Source organism: Rhincodon typus, chromosome 16 (assembly GCF_021869965.1).
Source record: "Rhincodon typus isolate 14 chromosome 16, sRhiTyp1.1, whole genome shotgun sequence".
Classification (NCBI taxonomy): domain Eukaryota; kingdom Metazoa; phylum Chordata; class Chondrichthyes; order Orectolobiformes; family Rhincodontidae; genus Rhincodon; species Rhincodon typus.
The window spans coordinates 41,238,260-41,254,012 of NC_063347.1; the positions used below are offsets into that span (position 1 = coordinate 41,238,260).

General features: G+C 37.6%; 1 protein-coding gene across 9 annotated transcripts in view; it reads right to left on the reverse strand.

Moving 5' to 3' along the window:
• LOC109912391 (forkhead box protein P1-like) overlaps positions 1-15,753 on the reverse strand; it is a 477,834-nt gene that overhangs the window by 292,588 nt on the left and 169,493 nt on the right. For 6 of the 9 annotated variants that reach the window (XM_048606346.1, XM_048606350.1, XM_048606338.1 and 3 more), the window contains exon 3: positions 9,928-10,000. The exons of the other annotated variants lie outside the window; for them this stretch is intronic. The gene's annotated coding sequence lies outside the window, so the exon portion shown is untranslated. The remainder of the gene's footprint in view (positions 1-9,927; positions 10,001-15,753) is intronic. 9 annotated transcript variants of the gene reach the window in all.

Below are 15,753 nucleotides of genomic sequence, written 5' to 3' on the forward strand. Positions count from 1 at the left end.
GTCCACAGGCAACATGGCATAGGCAACAGAGAGCTCAAATTAGAGTTACAAGGAAATTCAACACCAAAAAAATTTGTACATTTTGAAACCACGATAGTAAGGGGAAACCTTATTCAGAGATAAAAAGAACAGGTACGGTTTATTGATTTACATAACAATGGAGATGAACTAACAGGCTGCTTGTCAAAAAAGTACAAGGCACATAAAGTGAAAATTAGCACAGTTTTTTTCATTGGTACGTATAAAATATGTAATGCTTTGCTATAGTTAACAAAATGCTTTTTCAACTCTGGCATCCACAAAGATATTGGATAATTACTTTAAAAAGTGGAAGAGTATAAAGGAGAGGAAGGAAGCAAGTTAAAACACTTGAAATGGAGATCAAAACTCAGCAGAGACAAGAATTGCTGAAGACTGTCCTCCCGTACTAGATCTAGATAAAAGAAGCAACAAAAAAATGATCAATATCGCAGGAGACACTCAAAACATGCAATGCCATGTTGCCTGTGGACAGCTGCTTAAAGTAGCCTACCCTGCCTATTTTCCAGACATGGATATGACCTAAGAAGCAGACACTATCAAAAAGACAAGTTCTACATTTTTAAGTTCACATGACAACAGCTACCCCAGCTTCAAAATTCAAGTTCTTCTTTCGAATTATTAGTTCAAATTTTACAAGATAGAAGATCTTAACTCTCTTTTTCCCCCTCTCAGTTTAGTTTACTTATTGTTGATCATAGAACTCAAGATAAAACCATAAAAGCTACGGGATCCATCTCTCTCCCTCATGTACACACTCACATTCATTTTGTTTTAAACATTTCATAAACCGAATTGACTAAAGCTTTTTAAATTCATCCTCCAATTTCACTTCAAATACTTTTGAAAAATAATTGGGCAAAGGGGCCAAAATCAAAAAAATTCATCACTTCAACTGGTTAACTGTAAAAATGTTGGCCACACTGCACCTACTACTCAAATAGTCAATATACATCCAGCTAGCGTTGTTACTGTTCTAAGTAAAAATATCAACGTGCATCTTTGGGAGAGGCGAAGGCCTTTAAGCATAAAGTTTAACAAAGGGATTAGAATGAAAATAGTACCTGAAAATAAAAAGTAAGCAAACTGAAGTTATTTTAGAATGCACTTTGAGAGATTTATGGGAGAAGCTAACAGCACAATATGGTGGTGTTGCAGGAAACTTGACAGATCAGTGATCACTGCAGCGCCCCTCAGTCTTGTACTGGAGTGTCGTCTTGATTTTTGTGTTCAAGTCCCGTAGTGAGTCAGAGTCAAGAGTGATACCAGCTGGATAACCAGACACTTGGCTCACCAAAATTATCAAATAACTTTTACGTTCACAGAATCAGCATCAAAACATATTAGTGTGCAAATGATACAAGCAGCTACTCAGAGAGACGAGCAATGATCACCAGTAGGGCATCAGATAAACAACAGTGCTTGTACTTGTGCTTGTGCATTTTGTAAGTTCTGATAATCTCAAGACAGGTGATATTTTCTCACCAGATATGACAATGGGTTGAAAGTATAAACTAACTATGGACAGAATGACTCAATAGATAGAGAAATTGCCAATTTAAAAACATGTGGAAATTGGAACTGGAAATCAAGCCTGAGCACAAACCAGTTGTTCAGCCTATATAGTCACATATGTGATTTTTTTTTATTAATTATTTACTACAGGTAAACTAACAATGTAAAAAGGTCGTTTATGATCCAGTTAATAAAGACAATTTGAAACCTGTACTGCTGAAAAGAAAGGCATGCTGCTGAAGTTTTTTTTAATCTTGCACTCCAGGACAAACCAAATTCCAAATGATTAAAAACATTTATGTTACAGCAGAAAAGTATGACAATTGGCTGGCAAGTCCACTGAGAGTTTGCTATGGAGAAAGCAACAGGGAACTTTAGGCCCCCTGAAGCTCCCAGGTAATTCAAAATCAAAGACTCATGGCTTTAACATATTCCTTTCATTTGTAAAGAACCAGGCGTTTGTGATGATGCAAGACAAAAAGCTTTAGCAACATGCCTCAACTGGTGGTGAGTTCCCTTCTTGAACCATTGTAGTCCCGGGATAGGTACACATACTACTGGTAAGTTTCAGGATTTTGAATCAGTGACAGTAAAGGAACGCTCAGATAGTTCCAGGCCAGGTTGACATATGGCTTACAGGGAACTTGCAGCTAACAGTCAACATTGCCCCAAGCTGTGCAATTCCAAAATTCTAAGCAAGGCAATCGGCATTAGCACACCAATTGCAGCAATGACTTCTGGTTCTGGAAGTCGTCTCTGCACAGGGATTCAAGACCCACACAGCTGAAGAGAAAATTAAAAGGAACATGGGTGGCAGTACTCCCATAAATTTACTGTCTTAGGTGCTAAAGGTCATGAGCTTGGAGGGGGTAACTGAATGAGCCTTGGTGAATTGCTTCAATGCATCTTGTAGATGGTATAGACTGCAATCACTTTGAGTTGGTGATACTGGGAACAAATGTTTAAAGTGGCCAATGGAAAGTCAACCAAAAGTTGCTTCAGAATTATGAAATAGAAAACAAGCCACAAATCCTACTGGAGTTTCCTATCCAATAACCTATTCAACTGGACAGTGAAAACATGCAGGCTTTAGTAGAGAATAAAATTCACTTCAATTGTGATGCTTCTCCCAATTAATAGTCAACCCTCATATTCACTCCCTAAGAACAGCCATTTGGAAAAGGTACCAAAGGAGAGCAGGTTCTCCCATATGAGTCAATCTTCAGCCAAGAAAGCTGAAAACTGCAAGGAGAAGGGTTAGTTTGACACAGAACATTAGTGTTAGGGTTTTACACCTAGTCAGCTTGTGAATGAGGGGAAAATTGTAAGCTGGCAGTGTCCAAGCCTAGAAGTGCAAAAACAGAATAAAGTGGGAATGTATTCAAGACAAATTATAAAAAAAATTCCATGTGTACGCTGCAAACAGAAGCTACTTAGTAAAAAGGTTATTTCTCCACAACAGTGGAGGATTCAGTACAGTAAATACATTCTATTCCTATCTTCTATAAACAGCAAACCAAACCAACCTTCTTTCATTTGTTACTAACATGACAGAACAAACAAAGCTACCACGTGGAAACATACCTACATACACAAAACCTAATTTGGTGAAACTATATCTAAATTAATTAATTTAGATTAATTCTCTTTTTCTACAATTCCTCAACAAATGTTAAAAACATGCTTTCATCATGGAACAGACTAGACATCTATTGGCACATGCAGCATGGGATCTTTCTATGGCAAAATGTTTGTATATTTTTTCCAGCTAGTTGATTAACATGTTATAAATCTCAGAGTCTAGCCTGTCAAATGAAAAGCAGGATTACATCCAAACCTGTCAAGATTAGGAAAACTTATCTTGTTCTGCTGGAACAGTAACATTGTTAGATTCATATCAAATCTTGCAAAGCTATCTCATATTTCAGAAAAAAATGTCTCAATTTCTTTTAAAAGTTTTTTTTTGATGAACACTGAAAACATGTTAACACTTTCAAAACATGAACAGCTTTTTTTTTAACCAAGACAGCAAACAACGATCAACTTCTGCTGTAACATCACTGTACTTACATGGAAAATCTGTATGATATAACTACTTCAAGATTTGAATGCACAAAACAAATCATAACAAATATACATCTATACCTGAAATCCATTGTTCCTGGGTTTGGGATGTTCACTTGCTGATTGCTGACTTACAAAGGAACATGGCAATGTCTTAATGATGTTTTGCAGGGACCCTGCTGATCACTTACTGTCTATTTAGTTGGCAAATCCTTGAATCAACATCGTCACTGGTTGGGATTTCTGTTTACATCTATTTAAACGTATATTAAATTGCAATCTGTTAAGCAGATAAAATGGAGGTGTAGGGCACAAGGCTAAATACAGAAGTACCCTGTCTGAAGCTCCCACCTTTAATGAAATCAGTTTTTAACAACTCTTTTTTGTTAAATACAGCTGGTGTCAGGAGGATGCGTCCAACTCATAAAGCACACCAATGACAATGTACAGTGGCAGTAATACAAGGACATAGTTCATCATGACATTTCTAGCTATTCCCAACTGATTAGGGTCATTATGTTGGAGGTCTGATTTATGTTGTCATTTCCTCTCACCGATCCTGCATCAATGAATCTTAATGAATTGGTAAATAAGGGTGAAGATTACACTCTATGACACAGAAACATTCCTCATTCTCAACATCAAGATTTATGTAGCCAATTAGTGACTAACAGAGAAAATTGGTTGGCAGAAAAATCATATTCTTTATGGTACAACAAATAAAGTCCCCCACTAAAGGAAATGGACACAAAACAACTTCATAAAATATGTTGTTTTCCTGGCAGATCCCAACAAAAAAAAAGGAATGGAAAAGAGTATGAAAATGATTTGGCAAAAAGTACTTAACCCCTCTTTGTACCAGCGACGGCAATGTTTTAAATACAAGACACCTCCACCTATTAAAAAATCCTCAAAATAAACACTTGGTATATAATGAGTTCCTTTATCTGTTACATATTGTCTGTAGCTTTAGTGTGGTGTGCCTACTCTCCACATCAAACAACCATCACCACTACTAGAAAGTGGGCTCATCAGAAAGCAACTCAAAAGGCACTGTGTGAAAAGAAGTGGAAAATTAAAGCTGAAGCTGTCTAGGAAGGCTTTAATTTACTGGCGTGTACAGTATGCAAATGAGATTACACAGCTTAACTGCATCATTTATGTCCATAATAACGGCATCATCATTACAGGGCTCAAATTAAATTACACCATAATTAGCATATCAAAGTGATTGGTTAAAGTTTAAAACAAATACCCAATTTTGTTAATGAACAGCTGTAATTGTCATGTACACTCCAATGAAAACACCCTAAACAAATATATGCTTAAGAATCAGTTTTTAAAATTCTAATACTGAAAAAGCTATGAAAATCAAAATTGAAACAGTAAATTACCAAAAGGCTGATGATACAAAATTTAAAGATGTAGCTTTTCATTTTATTCACTAAAGAACCCATTAAACCATAAGCTCTGGAGAACTATGTAAATTATCTGCCTTTCAAGGTAGAGCTGGGGCAAATCCACTCCATCAACTAATGATGGACCTCATTACATGCAGAGAGTATTCATAATGAGGAAGCAGCCGCCCGCCATTCCACATTCTAACATAAATCCCTATGAAATGTTAATATCTCACTTCTAATTAGAGACTACCAAGTCCAAATGTGCCTTCATGGGTAATAAGTAGCAAAATAAATTTCTGTTTTAATAGTACATTGCACAAGCACCACATACATAGGTTTTTTTTAGAAAAATATAAGAGCATTTGCAGTTTTTGCCTCCTTGCTGCTTTTGGTGACCACAGAATGCAATCAACTGACAGAAATGAAACCTTTGTCTTACAGTAATGAACACAGAATCCTACTATCCAAGTCTTCAAAATCAGTATTAAATATCAGGTTTTCACTGGAAAGAAATGTCTGCCTGGAATAATTAAACAGCATTTTCATAATCATATGAATCAAAAACAAAAATGACACAGAAATAAGCATAACTCTACGAGAAAAGAAACGCAGGCTTTATATCTGAGTTAGTCACATCATTACTGGCATCTATTTAAATATTTTACTATAATTGGTGCATAATTACCACAGTGAAACCAGCTCATTTTAACTACACTAACTTTTATAAACTGAAAGTATCCTGTCAACCAGTTACATCTTTCTATAATACATTTTACTAAAGCACCAATAATTCGAGTGCCAAGAGCTGCTCTAATCTGAATGCCAATTTCTCGAAGTAATCAAAGAGGGTAATTAGAGAAGAAACCTGGCATTCAGTATTGCAGATTATCAGGAGCTGCAAAATGTACAGCTGAAAAGCATGACTACGACAGAACACCCTTCATCACATTCCTTTACATAAACAGTCAACACGAAGCACCACTTCTTTACAGAACATCTGTTCAAATTTATATTAACAAGTTTACTATCAAAACCCAAGTCCAGCATAACTTGACAAAACTGGACCTTGGAATCACGACCTTCTCTTTCCTTCTGTTTTGCAGATTAACCACATGTTTTACATATGTGACTATTAAATGTTAATTTAAAAAGTTGAAAGTTAATTTTGTACTATTCAATAATTCCTTAAAACATTATGAAAAAATCCAAAGATGAAAAGGAGTTTCACACAGGCAGTAGTTAAATACAATTGTCTAATTCACTTTCTTTACAGTGACACATGTCCTAGCAGCTAATTCCTCTCTCTAAACCTTTCTCACTGTGGGTCGAACAGTCAAGCGCTAGGAAGACAACCTTCCAAAAACCACTTGTCCCTCCCACAGTGTCCCATTGTGGAACAACCTACCTTTGTTCTAGCGTACAGATAACTTACGAGCCTCAGTAACATGAGGATTTTGGAACGGATGTGAGGTCTCAGATGAGTTGCAAGCAGATGAGAAAAGATGGGCATGAATAAACTCAGCACTAGCTGACAGGCACTGCCAACACAAGCAAGTATTTACAGCACTATTTACACTACAGTGAATACACCTCAGCCCGATCACGTTCAGAACTGATGGCTTCTTTTTTCTACAACTGGCAATTAAAACAAAACGCACAGCTCTGTGATTGTTTTGGCGACTGAGGACAATGATACACAAAATCAGTATTTAATCACTGGGATATGTCTTTGGTGAGTAGCATGAGGGGTGACAGAGGTTCAGGCCTAAATCAGCATGCTTACCTTAATGTTCCTAATAAAAGGAACCTTCAAACCACTACTCTTGATAACTCAACTGAGGTGTAAGCAGAGCTCCATCTCAAGGAAGCAGGCTTTCGCTGAAAGCTCTCTATAGTGCAACAGAGACACAAGTGATGCACATGGCCAGACATATAAACTACAGCAGCTAGAGGGAACTGTAATACTTGGGCAGCACGGAATAACAGGTTTACACATACAATGCCCAATGTCAGAGGAAGAGAGCTGGTTAGGATTTATGTGACACCTTTTTCCGGGAAACCTTTTGTGGAATTATACAGTTTGTTTCTTATTGTCCACACTGCTGGCTTTAAACACAAGCTGCTAGAAGATGTTCCCTGTGGGGGCCCCCAAACCCTGCATACTGCCTCTACAGGGAGGTAACCATATTAGGATGTGTATGGTAAAGTAAACAATAACATAGTTGCAATGAAATGGAATTTTTTCCAGCTAATGGTGTTTGTCAGTCCTCTTTTAGCCTTTCCCACTGTGTTGCTTTTTTGAAACACTGCTTTGTTTATGTAGGAATTTTTTGTCAACTTAAGACAAGCTTCAAACCTTTATACAAAATAAACAAGTATAGATTTTAATTATGCTCTACTGTGAGAGAAAATCATGTTTAGATCATTAAGTTACGCATGCAGTAGCTCTATTAATCAATGTAAGTGTTACAAAAATGCTAAATTCATTCATTCTTTTGTACTCCCACCACACAAAAAACACACTTACAGCTTTGGAGAGAAGACGGTGTACATAAACTACTCTGGAAGTCACTTTAAGTTAAAAATGCACACCCAACTATAGTGCTGGAATAAAGCTCAATGCACAATGCAGACATATCAGAATCAATAAATCAAGGTAACACGTATCAGTTCACAAGTTCAAAGGCATGATGGCCAACTCTCTGCATCTTAACACTCAAACAGCATTACCTTGACTATCTTTTTTTGTGGACAACATCAGGTTTGGAAGGGGCATTTTTTCATTAGGATCTTGCAGATGTTTTCTTACACATGCGGTGCAGGATGCTCCAGCCTTTTTTAGTTGGCTGTGCAATTACAAGCAAAAAATATTAAACAAGCCAACAAAATCAGAAGAGTGAGACAGCTATATACTGCTTTCCAAAGTTAAGACTTTAAATATAAACAGTGAATCATGTCATGCTGGGACTTTGTTGTACCATTTAGTTTCTCATAAAAGGCAATTTCTTTAAGCTAATAAACAATACTACACCATTCCAACTTGCAGTCTCTTTAGATGAGCATTTCAATTTTTTATATTTGATTAAATGTAGTACTGATGTATTATGGTACTTAAGAAACTTTTCGTCTGTCTTCAAGTTAAAAGTCACTTATTCTTCTATCCATGCTTAGCACTCAACTGGTACTAATTTAACTGAAGTTCAAGTAAAATGCAGCCAGCTTTTCTTTCAAAATTATGTCAACAATAACTTGTATGCATAAAGCAGCTTCACAGAACAAAACAATCTGAGGTACTTCACACAGGGGCAGTATGAAGCAAACACTGACACCAAATAACAAAAGATAGTTATTAGGAAGGATGACCAAAAACTGGCTCAGTGGTAGGTTTTAAGACAATTTTAAAGAAAGAGACTTAAGAAGGAAATTTCAATGATGAAGGCTTTGGCAGCTGAAGATATCACTGGAAATAGCAGAATGATTAAAATCTGGGATGTTCATGAGGCCTGAATTAAAGGAATGCAGATATTTTGGAGGGTGTTAGGTCTGGAGCCAATTACAGAGTTACGGAGGAGCAGGACCACAGAGAGATCTAAAAATAAGAATGAGAATTTGTACAATTGTCACATTGTTTCAATGGGAAGTAATGCATCATTTAGAATGATTAAATAATGTGCTGCACTACGCTCTTGAAAACACAATGATTTTAAACCTAAAGGGCCTTTTACCCAGATGGTTAGTAATAGATTGAGAAAGTAGCACAGTCAAATCCATATCCCTTTAATATTCTCAATTACTTTCCATAAGAACTAAGTACATGTTACAGATACACAAACTTCACTGTGACAAGATAAAGCTAATGCAAAATCTCCATTCTTTCCATCCTGGAAAATAACATCTCACCATCCGTTCCCCACATCCTTCACCAAACCACCATAGTTTCTTGAATTGATATCAATAAAAATCCAAAGGTACTGCAGTTAAAGAAATATTAGTTCTGCCTGTGCTATTGAAAAAACAAAAGCAAGCACTATTTTGACAAATCACAAAAAATTCATAAGTTTTTTTCTATTTCCTATAATCATTCTGTAGCAATGTGACATTCTATGTGTTCTCTTATTCCTAATGCAAGGGCCTGGGGGCTGTTTAACTTGTCACTATGTTTAACTACTGCTCTGGAGCTACCGAAGTACATTACCGGTAGTTACAACTCATGAAAAATACAGCGACAAAACTGCTAGTGGCAGAAACATTAAACTCTCTTGTTAGCAGCCACCCCCATGTGGCACTTTAGCACTAGCAAGTTGTTTATTAAGTTCTGTGCCAGGCAAAGGGATTAAATAAAGTTCTTAAGAATCAAAGTATTACAAATGCACAAAACAAAACAGGTAGAACAATTAATTCTGCCAAATTTTAAAAAATGTTTCTCCTAGTATTTAGTTTTGATGTATTTTTACATCTTAGATTCTTTCACAATTAATAGATCACAAATTTATTTCTAATGTTCTAGTCTGGCAAGGTCGGATGGACAACAGCACTAATGGGTGCCTACATCACAAGCTTCTGCAGTCACTGCTTGATGGTTACATCACCGTTGCTATGGCACTTAACTGACTATTAATTTCTGACAAAAGGTGATTATAAAACAGACAGCTGAATTCCAAGTAGATGTCTCAGTGCAGCTAGAGGGTATAGCATTTAAAATAAAAATGGACTCTACAGGTTTTCCAATTATTTTAAAGCATTTTGCTGGTGAATAATCATGGATGTTTTACATATATACACACAATTGTACTTTCAAAAATTCTCCAATACTCTGCAGTACTAAACCAAGTGGGCATAAGTTACTCATTAAACAATGTAAATTCCAAATAAGGAATCTCTCATAAAGAACAAACCTCTTATTTACCTTCTTTTGAGTAGTATTTGCTTATTTAAAGCAATCTTCTGTTACTGCCACCTTTGCAATAACTCTTCTTACCCTGGAGACAAAAAATGATAAGAGTCTGATTGGATGTTTGATTGCAGTTACCACATCTCAGCATTTCCACTGGCACCAGAAAGCTACGTATAAATATAAATAAAACAAAATGCTTCCAATTGTACTTAATGGCAAATGACTTGCAGCAAAGTTAATAGAAACAATGAAGTCACAGGACGACTGCTTATCAGTACCAGCTAGTGCCAGGTATTCCAATAACAAGCCCAAGCTGCTCTGTGTGTGTGTGTGTGAATGTGTGAATGTGTGTGTGTGTGTGTGTGTGTGTGTGTGTGTGTGTGTGTGTATGAAACACAGCAGATGAAACAATTTTTCATCTGATTATGCTTTCTAACTGCAGATGCCTCTGGACTTCTTTACAGTGCAAATCACTTCATGTATCACTGAACTTAGCCCTTTCTTCTTGTACTATAAGTAAAACCCATGCATACAGATTACACGAGTAAAATCCTGCAACACAGTAGCAAAATAAAATGGGTGGAACCAGACGCCATCTGCACTGGTTCACGCTACATGCTTCCATAATTATTAAATTAAATGAAAATGTGAAATGAAAGGAGGAAAAAAAATTTATTTTTTCCAGTGTATGTACAAGCCCACAGCTTCTTCTCCCTGTATAATCCTCAAACACGAAACATCAATGCTTGAGCGAGCTGCCCTGAAAAGCAATGCTTTCACTGCACATTGCCTTTCTCTTTGACTTCAAAGTTTAGTAACAGCAACTGTTTCTACTTTAAGATCTCAAGAGACATGAAAAGGCATCCAAGGTGAAATAAAACAAAATCTGGCAGGAATCTTGTCTTTTCAGGCCTGTATTTCCCAATACAGTCTCTCGTTTATTAGATATCTAGTACAGATTACTGGCCCTCGCCAGAAAATTTAGAAATAGAAAATGGTTGTAGATGTGAAATAGAATATATGCAATATCATTCAGCACTTTGATTCAGTTTTCAACCCATATGAATATGCAATATATTAAGCAAAGGTGTGTTGTATCCAATTCCTGTGATACCTTTACTTTGTTTCTCCTTTACTCTCTGCAGGAGACTGGCTAGTCAAGAAATGCTACAGTATAGTATTTTGCATTTCAATTTACTTTGCATGGAATTGATTGAACTTTGTATACAAGAAGGCCATATTAACAAGTAGTTTAGATGATTAAAAGCCACAACTGACTGTTTTGAATATACATATTAAAATTTGCCTCTAGCAGATATGTGGGCACTTGCTCAGTTAAATGTGAGGAAACTTCCCTGAAAAATACATATTTTACATGTAGCTATTTTGTATCTTTTTTCTGAACAGATGGAATCTGGGCTAAATTCTAATCTCAAGCATTTGCAACCCACTCACAATGCTTTCACTTGTGCAAGGCTAAAGCTGGGCCGAAGTACTTTTGACTATTTCTGCTATACAGCAGGTCTCTGTCGTTGAACCACAGAGCCTTTCTGAGCCATATCCTGAATGTAATGGCTTGTGCACCACATTGTGAGGGGCAGTTCCTAGTGAGCAGCATCTGAAGTACTGTTCAGCTGGAATTAAAAGCCAGCACCAGCGGTGTGATCTCCGGAATGTCCAGCAACGACAAGTCTTTCCATCTAGCCTGCCAAATGATTCGATGAGACTGGCACCACAGACACTGGATACATAATCAGGTGAAGAGCAGAGGATTGCAGGAGAAATATCACTGTGAGCCATGGCAGACTCGGTGCCATGAAAATGGGATAAGTTAGCTCAGTCTGGTTAACGAAGTGTAAGTTGCAATACATCGTTGAGATGATAGGAAAATACTACTGATCCTGGAAAAATGAAGTAAAAACAGAATATACTGGTCATACTCAACAGGTCTGGCTGCATCTGTGCAGAAACAGAGTTTACATTTTAGGTCAACGATGCTTTGCTCTCCAACTGGAGAACATCAGAGACGTAAAAGGTCTTTTTTTTTTACTTTTTAACCCCACAAGAGATGCCTTGGAGTGAGTTTCTTCTGGTGGCAGATCACTTAGGGTGGAACCTTATCTGGATCTCAGCAATGTGGGCTACAGCAAAATATGGGGCAGAATTGCGTAACAAGTCCAGTAAAGCTGATCTCAACATCAGGAGCAACATGTGCCAACTTTTACACTTTTCATAAACACATAGTTAGATCCTCGCTAGGCAGTGGAAAGCTGCCAACTGACAGTGATAAACACCATGTTAACAGCCCAACTCGCCTCATTAATACTTAGACTTCCATCTTACCAAACTCACCAAACAAGCAAGACATTGGGAAAACATGACCAGAGCGAGCACCTGCAGATTTAACTTCCTGCTTGATCCAATCAGTCAACACATTGGCTCTAACATCTTGGAGCACAAAACATGGGTACTGGCCACAAGCACCCCATATTCACAGACATTGACATGTGATGTGCCAGCCTCATATGATTCTCAAGATACATCTCTGATTCATTTGCAGGACACTTCTGCTCTTTAATGCTGTACCTCAGGCTGCACTGGTAACTATGATTTAATGCTGCAGCTTGGATGCTATGCACTCAGCTACATGCCCCCAGCTCATTTACTGGACAAGGCTACATTTCTGAGCTCTTCACTTGCCATCATTGTACTCACACAGCGTCCAATACCAGTTAAAATCCTGCCTGGGGCACTCAGAGTCAGGATTCTCTCCTCATAATGGGCAAGGAGCCGAATGATGCGTTATACAATACCCACAATCCCTTGTTGTGGGCTGTTTTCCTCATGGAGTGAGAAGAGGCAACTATTACAGGTAATGAAAGCAGATGGCACAGCTACTACTGTTTGGGCAGGTGGGAAGGTGTGCTGAGCGAGTGAGTAGACAGCACACAGAGGGCATGAAGGGTTAGTGATGTTGGGAGTTTGGGTGAGTGAGAGTGAGTGGGTAAGGTGTTGTAGGCAATATTGAGGATGGTAGAGCATAGGCCTTGCTGGGAGGTGGGTACAGTCAGAGAGAAAGACTGAGTGTGAGGTATCAGAGAGAAGGAACTTACCCTGACCTTCTTCCTGCAATTCTACACATTCTTCAAGATGGCCAAGACTGCTCTAACCTGGATGGAAACCTCTGATCAGGCTGGCATTGCACCTGCACTGATGGTCCTGGGGGAGGAAGAAGTCCTGCTTGGCACCACTCCATCCATCAGGATCTCCAGGAGATAGGGCAGAGATCGGATGTGAGAGACACCAGAGGTTTATGGAACGTAATTAATAAGGTGAGTTTGGTAAAATAAGATTAGTTCTCATGGCAATAAACCTTCCCAAAAATTTGACTTAATTCAGGCTTAGCCAAAAAAGAGGTAAGTTACTTTCACTGAAGTGACAAAAGCGGAGGTGTGAGCTGATAATCACTGGCTGATTGATTTTTGCAGATATGCAAACATCCACACTACATGAAGTCATATTAGTTAATAAGGCAGCTGCAAGAAAGTGCACAAAATTTAAAGTGCCTGCTATATTATGGGCCTGCCCTACTACAAAGCTGTATTGTCCCTTTTGCTGCATCTGCACACAGCCTGCTCCACAAGTTCATGACTATGAGCACTCAAATGGGGTCGAGGAAATATTTTCTTTCTGGAATGGATAGGTCAGATTATTAAAGAAAAAGTCAAACTTAACTTCCCAGCCATTTATGTATCATCTCGAGTGGAAAGACCTTCCATGATTAGAAATACAAACTTGGGACTACTATCCTGTGAGTATTTAAAAAGATGGTCAGCTTACTGCCAGGGAGAGGACCAAACTTAGCTAAAGACTGACCTGCTTCTTTCACCACTCTTTTCCTTTGCCTAAATCCTGGGTCACCCCTTAAAATTTCTCACCCCAAAATCATTATATCTCTGCTGCCTAAATATAAATTTTGAGCTCTTACACACTTATCTTAAGTTTTGCTCAGTTCTGTATTGATACAGAGAAGAGATCAAGCTGGATGGAAGTTATCTTACTTATTGAGTTAGTAGGGCAGGAACAGTGTAGATTTTCTATTGATCCAGGAAGATTTGACTGTGCAGTCTTCCCTTCATCCCAATTACACTTCCAGCCACAAAAAGGGAATAAATGTAACCATTCAAAACGAACGCGACCAGAGTCACCTAAAAATGTTTTGCTAGGGTTATGTCCCACCCTTTTAACTGCTCTAAATCCCAGGCTTCTTCCTTAGGCTTTTCCCCCCACCCCCAACTCATTACACATCTGTTGCACAAATGTAAATTTTAGATTCTTACATCCATCAAGAGGGCCCAACAAAGTTTAAAGTTATCCAAATTAGGTAAAACTCAGGTAGTTGAGAATTAACTGGAGTTCTCTCATTTCAGGTCCCTCCGAGTTCAGACTCTGTTTGCAGCTTATTGCTCAGACTACAAGTAGATTTGTAGAAGAAAAATGTCACGCTGTTTAAGATTTCAGATTGAAGGTATGAGCAAGAGCAAATGGACTAGCTGGCTGATTTATACTTCCTGAGTATAAACAAATGGTTTGAAAATCCATCAATAATATTGTAGTGTTTGTAAAAATAGAACTATTTTCAGTTATCACCAAATAACTTAAACAACATGTAAGGTGGCCAGCTGTTTCATTTTCTGTTTCTCCCACAATCCAAGCAAAACAGGATTTGTTTTATAGGAACGCATTTGTAGAACTTGAAGCTCACTGTATTAACTACAGTGCAAAGACAGCAGCAAGAAAGCTAGGAATTAAATTGTGCCCAACGTACTTATCGAAATAACCACATGGTTGATCCACCAATGACTCAAAAAACTGCCATTGTAATCAAAATGAAAAAAAAGCATCTTGCAAAAAAACTCACAACTTCAAATTCTGCATAGCACCTAATGTAGTCACTTTGCTAAGTATATTACCATGTGAGACATTCGAGTCAATCTCTGAACATCTGTTGGGCCTATAATTTCAGACAGCGACCAAGTCATGACACAGTAGCCACAAATATGCAACTTAGATACATATATACGTGGGGGGATGGTTTGCTTTGGTTCAACTGTGGACATCTTAATTGTCCTCACTGTTTTAAACAGAGACTTTTTCTTGCATTAATCAATCACAAATCCCCTTTCAGTTGAAATTTAAAAATGCAAAAGCAGACTTTAAATCCATTTTGGCTCTATTCTGATTAGAAACCAGAACCTGACCCTGACTACAAGGCCCACGTAGTATTGGACGCATATCTACAGATGTTTCACCCTGAAAAATAAACAAACAGGAACTCCTGAAGGTTGGGCTGAGCAAATGTTTTCTTTTAACTAACACTTTAAGGGTTAATTCTCATATGATGCATAAAAAAAGCAAAAAATATGTAGTTAACTGTATGATCTTAAAATGTACAGTATACCTGTAAGAAGAAAATTATATATGACATTTGAAAAGCACCAACAGAAAAAATGCATTAAAATTCATACAAAATCCAAGGCAATCGTAGTACTTGCACTATCCCATATTAATGATCTGACTATTTCTTGAGTCACAAATCAGCAACTGAGTTGAGTTTACTTTGCGCAAATACTGGTGAGTATTGAACTCTGGAACTACTTTAATTATCCGCTTCCAATGATTACAATGTAAAAAATGCAGAGCTTTTTTTCTTCTCAAATAGTCTAGCAGCAGTTGTATCATTTATGAAGATACGTGCCTGGGGATTATTAATTAACCTTGGTATTTGCAGAGCATTCCCCAGTTTTCATACTACATTCAATTTGTTCAGATGAGCTG